The following is a 14736-nucleotide window of genomic DNA, read 5'->3' as shown; positions in this document are numbered from 1 at the left end:
CATAAACGTCAATTGTATTTTTCCTGAAGTTTATTTATTTATTTTGGGAGAGGCAGAGACAGCACAAGTAGAGAAGGGGCAAAGAGAGAGGGAGACAGAGAATCCCAAGCAAGCTCTACACTGTCAGAGCAGAGCCGGATGGGGGGCTGCAATTCATGAAACCATGAAATCATGACCTGCGCCAAAATCAAGAGTTGGAGGCTTAATTCATTGACCCACCCAGGCGCCCCTCAGTTGTATTTTTATATAATAGTAAATAAATTTTTAAAGATAACCAAAGTTTAAAAAAAGACAGTAGTCACAAAAGCAATATAAAAATAAGGCACACAGAAATACTCTTTTCAAAAGAAAAGCAGCAACGTTATCGAGAACATTTTAACATTTTAATTATTGAACCCAGGTGGTCTGGCTTCAGATCATGTGCCTCCCTTGAATTCAAAGTAAAAAGATAAAATCAAATTCCTTACTATTCTCTACTATAGCCCCAACTCAATTTCAGAGATACTAAAGATTTAAATATGGAAAACAAAACTTAACGAAGGATTAGATGAAAATATAGGGTAACATTTTTATGACCTCTGGGAAGGAAAAGATTTCTTAAATAAGATTTTCGCTTATAAAAGAAAAATATAAATTTGACAACATTAAAACTAAGACTTTCTGTTTGTGAAAATGCAGGCAAAAATTTCGAGAAGGTATTTGCAACATACAGGTCTAGTGAAAAAATAGTAATATTAAGAATATAGAAAGGCAGCCTAAAAATAAATTTAAAAATGGCAAACAGAACAGAAAAACAATGGAGAATAAGCAAAAAATATGAGCAGATTTGTCACAGAAGAGCAAACCCAAGTGATCAATAAACATGAAAAGAATTTCAAGCTCATTAGTAATCAGGGAGATTTATACCAAACTCAGAATGAAATTCTGTTTCATACCTACCAGATTGGCAAAAATCAAAAGTTCTTTGAGCAACCTCAAGTGTTGGTGAGAATGTGAAACAATGAAACATCTAAAATACTGTAAGTAGAAATGTAAAACATTTTTTTTTAAAGTATTTTGAAAAGGTGATTGACATCAACTTGTAAACTTGAACATTCACATGCCCCCCAACTTACCAATTTTACTCAGGGAAATATACCCAAGGTAAATTTTAACGTGTGTATACCAGGAGACTTGGACGAGAATGTTCATTTTTTTGTAACAGCAAAACCCAGAAACAGATGCAGATAAACAAGAGAATGGATAAATAAATATGGCATATTCATACAGCTGAATACTATAATGGTACCGACAAAGAGCTATCCACTATTCTCATCAACACAGATCATTTTGAATGAAAAGAGCAAGTCACAAAAGAAAATTACATTAAGTTCAAACCTGAACAAAATAAAACTATACCATTTAGGAATAAATGCCCATGTAGTAAAACTATGAAGAAAAACAAAAGAATCATGAACCTGTAACAAAAAACAGTCCTTCTCTCAAGAAGCCCACTTGCTAACCAAGGAGATCACTTACCCCCATTCACTAAATCACAAGTTTCTTGAATGATGAAGAATAGGATTGGAAAAAAGTCCATGGGTCTTCAAAAGTGTTGTCTAAGTTTAAAAAAAAATTAACGTTTGTTTATTTTTGAGAGAGAGACAGAGTCACAGGGAGAGACAGAGCCCAAGCAGGGGAGGGGCAGAGAGAGAGGGAGACACAGAATCCAAAGCAGGCTCCAGGCTCTGAGCCATCAGCACAGAGCTCGATGCAGAGCTTGAACTCATAAACCTTGAGATCATGACCTGAGCTGAAGGTGGTCACTTAACTGACTGAGCCACCCAGGCGCCCCAGGTGTTGTTTAAGTTCTTAAGCTCAGTGGTGGGTATATAAGTATCCATACCATTATTATTCTTTAGACTTTACACATATGTTAAAAATATGCTTTTTTTTTTGTATTAAATAATTACTTACAGTTTTTTTTTAAAAGAATAAAAACATTGAAAATGAAAGAAAACTTTATTAGAGTTAGTTTGAACAGTGTAAACATTCTTCTTAGTGTAGCACGGGCTTTTGAGATAGATAAGCAGCATATTTAATCTTGGTTGGATGACATTTCTGAGCCTCAGTGTTCTCATTTGTCAAATGGGGGATAATACTTAGCTCATGATGTATTATGATTGAAAAAGATATTTTTTAAAGCCAGCTCATGGACTGTCATGTAATAAATATGCAATATATGTAATTTAAAATTTATTATTATTAAAATATCATACAATAGTGAAGAGCTCTTTCAAAGTAAACAGAAATAGGAATTAAGAGTCTTTTTTTAAAAAATAATTTTAATGTTTATTTATTTTTGACAGAGGCAGAGACAGAGTGCAAGCGGGGGGAGGGGCAGAGAGAGAGGGGGAGACACAGAATCCAAAACAGGCTGCAGGCTCTGAGCTGTCAGCACAGAGCCCGATGCGGGGCATGAGATCAGGACCTGAGCCAAAGTCAGATGCTTAACTGACTGAGCCACCCAGGTGCCCCGAATTAAGAGTCTTTTAAAATGAAATATACTGAAGTTATATTAAATAGTACCACTTTATTTATAATATTGCTCCCAAATTTGGAGAATATGTTTTATCAGAATAACTCAAAATAATTGCCACACATCAGCTGAACTTTGTCACACCCCGTTTCATAGGGGACCTTTACGGGTCCCTTACATTTTGTCCATAACATTAGGCTTGATGACTTCTTAGTGACTTGGAGCCTTCAGACAGCCAGCACTGAAGATTATTCAGATTAATGCTCATTTCCCTTCAAAAGAAGGTAAAGGGGAAAAGTGACATGAAGTTCAAAGCGGAAACTGAAGGTGACAGGTCCAAGCAGCGTTGGCCGAGAAGTGCCTCTTTAGATATTAGTAGGATTGAGAGGTAGGCAGGGAGCCCCCATAGAAGGTTAGGTTTTGTGTGTGTGCTCCATGGGCGTGATGTCATTTGATAAAATTACATCAAAGCCAATTGGTTTTACACCCCAGAAAGGTGGGCTTGGGGTAGCTTCCACAGACAAAAGTCAAACTACTTTAAAAGTTACAGTGTTAAAGCTTCTGAATCAAAAGAAGACAGAATTTCCTCCAATCGCAAGGAACCAAGACAAAGATCACATTTCCTGGCTACCCACTCGACTTACCACACCCCCTCCCCCGGCTCCCCTTTAGCAACAGAGAAAGAAATCACAGTAGTGAATTAATAATTCTGTGAGACAGACTTTCCTTCCCCCCACCGTGTGATTCAGCCCCACAGCCCGGAGGAGGGGTATGTAGCAAGTTCTTTAACTCTGCGCGCTCTGGGCTGGCTTTCAGTATTAGACATCCGGAGTTTTTGAAAATTAACACTGGAACAAAAGTGACTATCATACTCCATGCCCCCCTCCACCCGCCCTCGGACAAAACCCAATCTTATATTGCTTTGGGGCCGCTTGAAAACAAAACAAACAAACAAAGCAAACAAACAAACAAACAAAACACGAAAAGAACAAATGGGAAACACGATCTAGAAATGTAGAAATCAAACCAATACTAAAAGTGTGGTGTGGCAATTATCAGTACCTATGATTGATTTTACTGCAACACTAAAGGAAAAATCTGTTTTACCATAAATGACACTCCTTCAACTCTGTAATCGGCCTCCTTCCTCTCTCTTTCCAGCATATCTATTTAATCATGCATGACTGCAGCAAGGTGATGCAATAGTTTCAATGTAACTGCCCCATCTGGGCCTGGAATGAGCAACCTTGTGTGATTGAGGTCCGTAGGTACTACCAGCACCGCCCCTCGAACATAAGTATAGCAGCAAGAGTTTTTCCACTGTGGCCCTGCAAGGGTATCTATGGGACCGGAACCTCCTGGGACGTGCCCCCCAGTAATCCACAGACCAGATGGGAATGCCAGGGCACGGTGCTGACTTTCTTGCTCGACACATTTCTCAGCTCAAGGTCTAATAATAAATTGGGTTTTCAGCCCCCTCCTCTGCCTTCTGGGTTTTCAAAACCAGAAAGACTTACCTATAGTAATATCCGGTTCCAGAAGACATCCTGTTCACCTGCCGTGGGACTGAGGACTCAGAGATGCCCCGCTAGCCCTGGTTTTTCAGTCAGCTGACATTCTTGGGACGATCTCTTTTGGAGATATGCCTCTCGTGGGCAAACTTCCCGCTAACAGGCAGTGTAAACTCTTCCAGCCCACCAGAGTAGAGTCAACACATTTTATGTGAAAGCCTCTCAAGATTCCCTAACCAGGGGAGGGTAAATTATTGCATTGATGATACAGCTGTATCCACAACTATGCGGGATGGTTGTCAACCCAAGCAGAGCGTGAGATAATCCTCAAAATTCAACTCTCTAGGACCACTCAAAATTCACTATTATTATTCTCCGTCACATGATAGAACATTCTAGGGAGAGCCCAAAGGCTGCTCACTCACAAAGAAATAAGGAACCCTAGATAATAACTTGGGGCTGAAAGGTGTTTGGACAGTGGCCATCCTCTGGGGAGGAGAGCTCAGACCTCAGTGCCCAGAGCAGAAGTGACAGGTCATTTCTTCTCCTCCCTCACTCCTTTGGGAAAACTCTGCATTGGATTTCGACATCACAAATCAATATAATCCTACCCATTAAATGCATTTTACATAAGCTACATGTAAAATATTTGGGTATAGACTCTGTTTTCCAATTACAAGTAAGTTCCTTCTGGTAGAAAATTGGCCCCAACTTTTTCTTAACAATGTTAACATTTACTTGAAGAAGAGAATTGAGATTTAACCTTTGTCCGTTTGATTCTTTTCCACAGCTTTCCCTGACCTGGAGTAAACGCACAGATAATTCTTATGGTTTAATATTGCATTTAAAAGTAGACACCCTGCCAGAGTTTGTTGTCATTTACAACTCTCCAGAAGGATGAATGCTGGCAACAGAAGGCATTTTTATTTTGTTGAACAACCTGATGGCATCTGGGTTTAAAACTTCTAAAGGAGGAGCTCTATCAGAGTGTGATTGCTTATCACATTTATTAAGATTTTCTTTTAGGACAGCATGTTTGGTTTTGTTTTTAAGAAATTATTTTCTATCCTTAGGTCAGAAACATATTTTCATCCTGTATTTTCATCCCAGAGATTTAAAGTTTTGCTTTTGACATATAAATCCTTGGTCTATCCAGAGTAGATATCTGTGTGTGGTATGAATGAGGATTCCCAACTTCATTCCCAACTTCCCAGTTTGGTCCATAATTATCACCAGTTTTCCAGCTGCATTTAATAAAGATTCCATTCTTTATTGCTTTGCTATGGCATCCCCACGTAACAAAGGTCCACGCATCCACGTGTCATAGGAAGTAATACTTAATCTCAGTGGCGATCAAGGAAATGCAAATCAAGACTATTGAGAGATCACTTTATACCTGTGTAATCGACATCTCTATTCTGTTCCATTGAAAATTTGTTTGTCCCTGTACCAGTGTCAAATTGTATTATTTTCTGTAAATTTTCCTTCTAGGACAAAGCCAGCTATTTCGTGGTGTGTTATCTTTCTATACCTGATTAGATTTGGTTTTCTGATAGTTTGTTTTACATTAGTGTACCTGTATTGATGACTACATTGGGCCCCAAATTCCTATTTCTCATTCTATTCTTTGTCTAATTTTTGCAGCCACGTCATAGACTGCACTGTGGAATATTCTTTCTCTATAATTTATTGGGCTAGTAGGAGGGATGTTTTAAGAAAACTTTTTTTTTAAGTGAGGTATAATGAAATGTAACATTATATCAATTTTAAGGGTACAATATAATGACTTGAGGTTTGTATACATTGCAAAGTGATGAGCACCATAAGTCCAATTTCACCCTGTCACCATATTGTTACATAATAGATAATACAATCATAGTGGCTCTAGTCACCATACTTTATATTACATCCCCACTCATTTAGTATATGACTGTAAGTTTGCACCTCTTGACCCCCTTCTCCTGTTTCACCCACCCTCTAGTCCCCTTCCCCTCTGGCAACCACCAATCTGCTCCAAGTTTTGTTTTATTTTATGAGTTTTGTTTTATGTGTTCATTTGTTTTGTTTTTTAGATTCCACATATTGTTGAAGTCATATAGTATTTGTTTTTCTCTGTCTGACTTATTTCTCCTAGCATAGTACCCTTAAAGTCAATCAGTATTGTCACAAATGGCAAGGTTTCATTCTTTTCTTTCTGGTTGAGTAGTATTCTAGTGTGTGTGTGTGTGTGTGTGTGTGTGCGCTCGGGTGCACACCTGCTTTACCCATTTTTCCTTCTGTGGATATTTTGGCTGTTTCCGTATCATGGCTATTGTGAATAATGGTGGAATAAACATAGGGGTGCATATATCTTTTCAAATTAGTGTTTTCACTTTCTTCAGATAAAGAGCCAGAAGTGGAATTGATAGATGATATGGTAGTTCTACTTTTAGTTTTTTGAGGAATGTCTATACTGTTTTACATCGTGGCTGCACCAATTTACATTCCTACCAACAGTGCACAAGGGTTCCCTTTTTCCACATCTTCATCAACACTTATTTTTTCTTACCTTTTTGGTAAGAGCCATTCTAACAGATGTGAAATAATATCTCATTGTAGATTTGACTTGCATTTCCCTGATGATGAGTGATGCTGAACGTCTTTTCATGTACCTTTTGGCCATCTGTATGTCTTCTTTGGAAAAATGTCTATTCAGATCCTTCACTCATTTTTAAATTGGATTGTTTGGTTTTTGTTGTTGTTGTTGTTCTTATTGAGTTGTATGCGTTCCTTGTGTATTTTGAATATTAACCTCTTATTGGATATATGATTCCAAGTATCTTCTCCCATTCAATGGGTTGCCTTTTTACTTTGTGATTTGTTCCCTCTGTTGTGCAGAAGTTTTTTAGTTTGATTTGTTTGTTTTTGCTTTTGTCGCCATTGCCTTTGGAACTAGATCCAAAAACTATTGCCGAGAACAATGCCAAGAGCATACTGCTTATGTTTTCTTCTAGGAGTTTTATGGTTTCTGGTCTTATATTCAAGTTTTTAATTCTTTTGAGTTAATTTTTGTGTTGTGTAAGATAGTGTTTCATTTCTTCTTTTTTGCACGTGGCAAAAAAGAAGCACCATTTTTCCTAGTCCCATTTATTGAAAAGAGTGTCCCTTGACTATTGTATATTCTTTCTACTTTTGGGAAGTTAATTGACCATATATGCATGGGTTTATTTTTTGGCTCTCTGTTGTATTGTATATGTGTTTGTTTTTAGGCTAATACCATACTGTTTTAATTACTATAGCTTTGTAATGTAGTTTGAAATCAGGAAGTATACTGTCTTCTTCGTTCTTCTTTCTCAAGATTGCTTTGGCTATTCAGAATCTTTTGTGGTTCTGTACAACTTTTAGGATTATTTGCTGTATTTGTGTGAAAAATACCACTGGACTTTTGATAAAGAATCTATTTCCATTTATTTATATAACCTTCCATTTCTTTCATCAATGTCTTATAGTTTTCAGTGTATGGGTCTTTTACCTCCTTGGCTAAATTTATTTCCATTTATTCTTTTTGATGCAAGTGTACATGGGGTTATTTTCTTAATTTCTCTTTCTGATAGTTCATTGTATAAAAATGCAACAGATTTTTGCATATTGATTTTGTATCCTGCAACTTTACTGAATTTATTAGTTCTAACAGTTTTTGATGGAGACTTTATGGTTTTCTTTTTATAAAATTATGTCACCCACAAATAGTGACAGTTTTACTCCTTCCTTTCCAGTTTGGATGAGTTTTATTTCTTTTTCTTGCCTAATTCCTCTGGCTAAAACTTCTAATCTTATATTGAATAAAAGTGGCCAGAGTGGGCATCTTTGTCTTGTTCCTGATCTCTCAGGAAAAGCTTGCAGCTTTTCACTATTGAACCTAATGCTAGCAGTGGACTTATCATATATGGCTTTTATTATTTTGAGCTAAGTTCCTTCTATATTTACTTTGTTGCAGCTTTTTATCATAAATAAACATTGAATTTTTTCAGATGCTTTTTCCGCATCTATTGAGATGATCATATGATTTTTATCTTCCATTTTGTTAATGTGGTATATATTGTTGATTGATTCACAGGCATTGAACCATCTTTGTATCTCTGGAATAAATCCCACTGAATCATGGTATATGATTCTTTTATTGTACTGTTGAGTTTGATTTGCTTATATTTTGTTGAGGATTTTTTGCATCTTTGTTCATCAGGGATATTGGCTGTAATTTTCTTTTCCTTCCCTCCTTCCCCCCCCCCTCGCTTCCCCTTCCCCCTCCTCCCCCATGCCCCCCCCCCCCCCCCCCCCCCCCGTCTCTCTCTTTCTTTCTCTCTCTCTCTCTTTCCTTCTGTGGCTCTTTTGTCTGGTTTTTGTATCAGGGTAATGCTGAATTTGTAAAATGAAATAGGAAGCATTCCCTCCTCTTCAGTTTTTCTGCAAGAGTTTAAGAAGGATAGGTATTACATTTTCTTTCAAAGTTTGGTAGAATTCACCTGCAAATCCATTTGTCTCTGGACTTTTGTTTGTTGGAGGTTTTTGATTGCTGATTTAATCTCTTTTCTAGTAATTGATCTATTCAGCTTTTCTATTTCTTCATGATTCAGTCTTAGAAGATTATGTGTTTCTAGGAATTTCTCCATTTCTCCTAGGTAGTCCAATTTATTGGCATATGATTTTTCATAGCAGCCTCTTATGATGCTTTATATTTCTTAGGTATCAGTTTTACCTTTTCTTCTTTTATTTCTGATTTTATTTATTTGGGCTCTTTCTTTTTCTCTTAGTGAGTCTAGCTAAAGGTTTACCAATTTTGTTTACCTTTTTAATGAACTAGTTCTTAGTTTCATTGATGTTTTCTATTGCCTTTTTAGTCTCTTTTTTATTTATTTCTACTCTTATCTTTATTATTTCCTTCCTTCCACTAACTTTGGGCTTCATTTGTTCCTCTTTTTCTAGTTCCTTGAAGTGTAAAGTTAAATTGTTTGAGATTGTTCTTGTTTTTGAGGTAGGCCTATATTGCTATGAACTTCACTCTTAGTACTGGCTTTTGCTGCATTCCCTAGATTTCATTATGTTGTATTTTCATTTTAATTTGTCTCAGTGTATTCTTTTTATTTCCTCTTTGATTTCTTCATAGATCCATTGGTTTTTCAGTAGCATGTTATTTAATCTCCACACATTTGTTATTTTCTAGTTATTTTTGTGATTGAGTTTTAGTTTTATACCATTGTGGTGTGAACAGATGCTCGATATGATATTTCTTTTTACCTTTATTGAGGCTTGTTTTGTGACTGAACATATGACCAGTCCTAGAGAACTTTCTATGTACACTTGAGAAGAGTATGTATTCCACTGCTTTTGAATAGATTGTTCTGTATATATCTACTATGTCCATCTGGTCTAATGTGTTGTTTAAAGCCAATGTTTCCTTATTGATTTTCTGTCTGGATGACCCATCCATTGATGTGAGTGGGGTATTAAAATCCCCTACTATTATTAGATTGCCATCAATTTCTTTCTTTAGGTCTGTTAATATTTGCCTTATATATTTAGCAGCTTCTATTTTGGGGGTATAAATATTTACAAATTTCATATATTCTTGTTAGATTAGCCCCTTTATCATTACGTATTATAATCTTTGTCTTTTACAGTCTTTGTTTTAAACCTGATTTTTTTCTGGTATAAGAAAAAAGCTACTCTAGATTTCTTCTGGCTTCCATTTGCATGAAATATCTTTTTCCATCCTTTCACTTTTAGTGTGTGTCCTTACATCAGAGGAGAGTCTCTTTAGACAGCATGCAGATGAATCTGAGAGAGAGTGCCAAAATGGAGCCCACCAGCATCTGTCCCTAGACAGAATTCCAACAGACCTCTCTCCCTCTAGCAGATGCTTTAAGAATAGCCAGTGAGTCTCCTTCACATATAGTCTAGGCATTTTCCAAGCCGCTGCTTTTGTGCTGGATCTAAGGGTGAGTGGGTCTGTGTATGAGCCCATTAAGAGTGGAATCTCAGTTTCCTAGAGCCTTTTGCGTCTCCTGGTCATAAGTCCCATTCATTTTCAAAGCCAGACATTTTGAGGGCTTGTTTCTCCAGTGCAGATCTCAAAGGTTGGTGTACCTAATGTGGGGTTCAAATCTCTTACTCTTCAGGGACACACTCCATTTTATTTATTTATTTATTTATTTAGAAGGCACAGATGAGTGAGGGACCGAGAGGGAGAGAGAGAGAGAGAGAGAGAGAAGAAGCAGGGCTCACCGAAGCTAGGGCTTGTGCTCCCATGATGCAGGGCTCGAACTCGCAAAACTGTGAGATCATGACCTGAGCTGAAGTCGGATGCTTAACTGACTGAGCCACCCGGGTGCCCCTACACTTTGTGTTTTTGAGGTTCCTCCTGCTTGTGGGACACTGTGCCGGGGGGTAAAGAGGGAAGATTTTGGTGAAACTGTGTCTCTGGCTTTCCTACATTTTTTGATGTGGACTTTTTATCCTTTGTTGTGGATGAGCTGTTGAGCTAGTTTTCAGGTCTTTTTTTCAGAGACAATTGTTCTATATGTAACTGTGTGTCCATGACAGGAGGTGGGTTTAAGCATCTTCCTACACCATCATCTTGAACTGCTCTCAAGAAAACTTTTTTGAAAAAAAATTACAAAAGGAAGACATGTCCATTGCCAGAAATTATAAAAATATCCAAAATTATAAAGAAAAAATAAAAATAATTTCTACTATTTTGTTTATTTTTATCATTTTATTTAGAAAGTACCATTAGTTTCCTACTAAATATATTGGTATATTTTCTTCTAGAACTGTTTGTAAATTTTTGCAAAATATGTCCAATTTACTCTTTGTATATATCTCTGTATGTCCTTAGATACACCCACACACACAGGATTATGATCAGGGCAGTGTGTAGTATTTTATCTACTTCTGTTTCTACTTCATTAGCATTTTCTGTATGTTTCTTCAAACACAGGAATTTTAAAAGCTGTAGGTTAATCTAATTATTAAAGTGAATCCAAATTATACTCTCTCTGGGTCCTAAAGCAAAACTGTCATTTTTTTTTTTTAGGTGAGTAATTGTTTAAAAACTCAGTATGATGGGAATGAAAGCTGGTGCAGCCACTGTGGAAAACAGTATGGAGATTCCTCAAAAAACTGAAAATAGAACTATCCTATGACCCAGCAATTGCACTACTAGGCATTTATCCAAGGAATACAGGTATGTATACTGTTTTGAAGCGACACATGCACCCCAATGTTTATAGCAGCACTATCAACAATAGCCAAAGTATGGAAAGATGGAAAGAGCCCAAGTGTCCTTCGATGGATGAATGGATAAAGAAGATGTGGTATATATATATATATATATATATATATATATACACACACACACACACACACAATGGAGTATTACTCGGCAATCAAAAAGAATGAAATTTTGCCATTTGTACCTACATGGATGGAACTGGAGGGTATTATGCCAGGTGAAATTAGTCAGTCAGAGAAAAACAAATATCATATAACTTCACTCATATGAGGACCCTAAGAGACGAAAAAGATGAACATAAGGGAAGGGAAACAAAAATAATACAAAAACAGGCAGAGGGACAAAACATAAGAGACTCATAAATATGGACAACAAACAGAGGGTTATAGGAGGGAGTATGGGAGAGGGGATGGGCTGAATGGATAAGAGGCACTAAGGAATCTACTCCTGAAATCATTGTTGCACTATATGCTAACTAATTTGGATGTAAATTTAAATAAATAAATAAATAAATAAATAAATAAAATTTTAAAAAATGGATTAAAGACCTAACGTGAAACCTAAAATCCTAAAATCCTTTTGTAAATAATGTTGCAATAAATATAGGATGCACATAAAAAAAAAAAACCTCAGTCCAATAACTCATTAATGTATATTTTTACTTCCTGTTAAGCTTTAGGTACCTGCTGTGTTCATTCTTAGCTCCGGCCTGGTCTTGATCTAGTTGGCCTTTATCAAGCCCGGCCAACCCTAACCATAGATGCAATCTTTAATTTGTGTTGGAGCCATGCCATTGGGCAGGGGGTGGGTTCTTACATCTTTGTCCCACTGAGCTGCCCTGAGCTTGCTCAGCCCATGTCGCTGGGTTTTTTGTCCTGATTAACACGAAAATTCTCCATAGGTGCTTGCAGCCCAGGTTGTAAAACTTTACTCAACTTTTAGGGGGCCTTGACAACATGCTTTCTTATCGCCAGATATTTATTAATTTATTTTGTTAGCCAGAAGAGCAAGTCAATAAAAATATATTGATTGCCTCCTCCACGCCAAGCTAGTAGGTGGGGATACTACAGTTGGGCTTCAATCTGTTGCCAAGATATCATTTCAAAACAGACCTTAATAAACCTGCCACGAGCTTGATCCTGAGAGTCACCACTGCCTGGACAATCCTGTTTTGTCCCAGATTGGACCTCTTAGCTATCGATACTGCATCAAGTTTGTGATACCTTTTGGATACTGTAACTTGAACATCTGGTTGCCCATGTTTAGGACCTCGTTCTATAGCTAGGTTAGTCCCGCTTCAATTCTGGCTTCCTTTCATAGCCTCATCTCACCTTTTGCCAAGGTTCTGGCAGACTTTTCATGTAAGCTTTCTTGGGTTTTGCTGTGAACTTCACGGCAAAGGTTCTGACCTTCACAACGTTTATAGTTTACAAAAATATCTTCACATACATTTTCTCACTCTAGTTTTAAGTCTTAAAATAGCCCTTAGAGGTAGGAGGAAAATCTTTCACTGAAGAGGAAATTAAGAAGTCAAAAGACTTGTTGATATTTACATAGTTAATAATTGGCCCCCTTAGATCTTGAACACAGACCTCTTGTCTCTTATTTCACTGTTCTTTCCATTTGAGGGGGGCTGGAGGTGGCTAGCCTCTACTTTGAATTGACCTTACAGTTCATCTCAGGAAGAAGCCAACTTTCCAGCATGAAAAATTAGTGTAGCACACCTCCCAGGATACTTTAACCCCCAAATAGTTACTCAAAAGATATGGGGGCGCCTGGGTGGCTCAGTCGGTTAAGCATCCGACTTCAGCTCAGGTCATGATCTCACAGTTCGTGAGTTCGAGCCCTGTGTTGGGCTCTGTGCTGACAGCTCAGAGCCTGGAGCCTGCTTCACATTCTGTGTCTCCCTCTCTCTCTGCCCCTTCCCTGCTCATGCTGTGTCTCTCTCTGTCTCAAAAATAAATTAACATTAAAAAAAAATTTTTTTTAAAAAGATGAATATGAAATACTGTATAGTTAGTGGGATATGAATCAGTGGATGCTAAGGACCTTTGAGAAACATCCCCTGAGTTGCTCCTGATCCCTTGAATATAGGGCTAGCTCCTATGTGACAATATGGATTTTATCGGAATAGACCTATCAGGGGAAAGCTCTCTATAGCACTTCTGCAGATTCACGCTGACTTGGCTTTCTCCAGAGTAGAGAAGTTGTCCCGATGTATACATAGCGTATGGGTGGTGTCGATTGCTGCCACCTTTGCCAGCCTTTCCAGATTCTCCTTTCTATGTTGGGGATGAAGGCTTGGAAATGACATTTCCCACGTCATCTTGCTAGTAAGACTCTTGTTTAGGGTGGCCCTCTGAGAGGAACTCACTAGGGATTGAAAAGCAAATTATCCTGTGAGACCACGGCAGGTAGCAGATATCGGCAGAATGGAAATGTGATTCTTGCCTTTTCCTACTTTTTGAAAATCAAAAGCATTTTTTTTTTTCTGAGCTTCTCTCCCCCAACAATTCTGTTTTGTTGGCATCGCATTTCCTATATTAAATCCCTTCCTGCTTAGAATTTCTAGAGTGGTATTTTTTATTTCCTGATATAATTTTGACCAATTACAGAACTTTCTCCATGGTGTTGTAATTCTGGTATTCAAGTTTGTTTCTTTCTCTGGACGGGGACTCTCAAAGAGATGGATATGTCTTATTCATCTTTGTATCTTAAAGTTTGCAGTATAAAAGGCACACAATAAATGTTGCTGAAGGACAGAGAAGAAATTCTCTTCTCTACACAGAGAAGAAATTTGAGTAAGGATAAGGTGAGCTATTTGGGAGCAAGCCAAGAAATGTATATCCTGAGTAGGGAGAACAAAATCTTCAAAGTGTTAATCTTTAACTCCAGACTTGATTTAGTTGGTCAACTGGTTGATTCAATCAGCACTATCATCATTAAAAAATTCTATACAAATAAAGGATCTTTATAACCAAGCTGAACCACTTAAAAATCATAAAAATAATGCATTTATACATGATGAAAATCAGCAGTGACGTTCTCGTTAGGCTTAAAATCAATGGTGACATGACTTCTCGTTGAAGTTCATTAGCAGTGATCACTATGAAAGAAACTACAGATACACTGTCCAGTTTTGGCCCATGGCTGGAAGTAGAAAGGACTTACCCTGAGCAAAAATGAAATTCTGATCCCTAAGAAACGTACTAGAGCTCCAATAGTGTCTCAGCATGTGCTTCCAGACAAAGTCTAAACTGTGTCAAACTGTGTCAGGTTAAGCATTTGGGACACAAAACAAGTAAGTTTCTCTAGCTTAAGAAATTCACACTGATGACAAACAAGTTAACCAATAATTACAAAATAGTGACTAGAAAGTTACATCTGAATGGGAGCAGGGAGGAAAAGCCCCTAAGGAGACAGATGGTGTTTTTCAG

Source organism: Panthera uncia (genome assembly GCF_023721935.1).
Source record: "Panthera uncia isolate 11264 chromosome B2 unlocalized genomic scaffold, Puncia_PCG_1.0 HiC_scaffold_24, whole genome shotgun sequence".
NCBI lineage: Eukaryota > Metazoa > Chordata > Mammalia > Carnivora > Felidae > Panthera > Panthera uncia.
Note: the sequence above shows the minus strand (reverse complement) of the source record.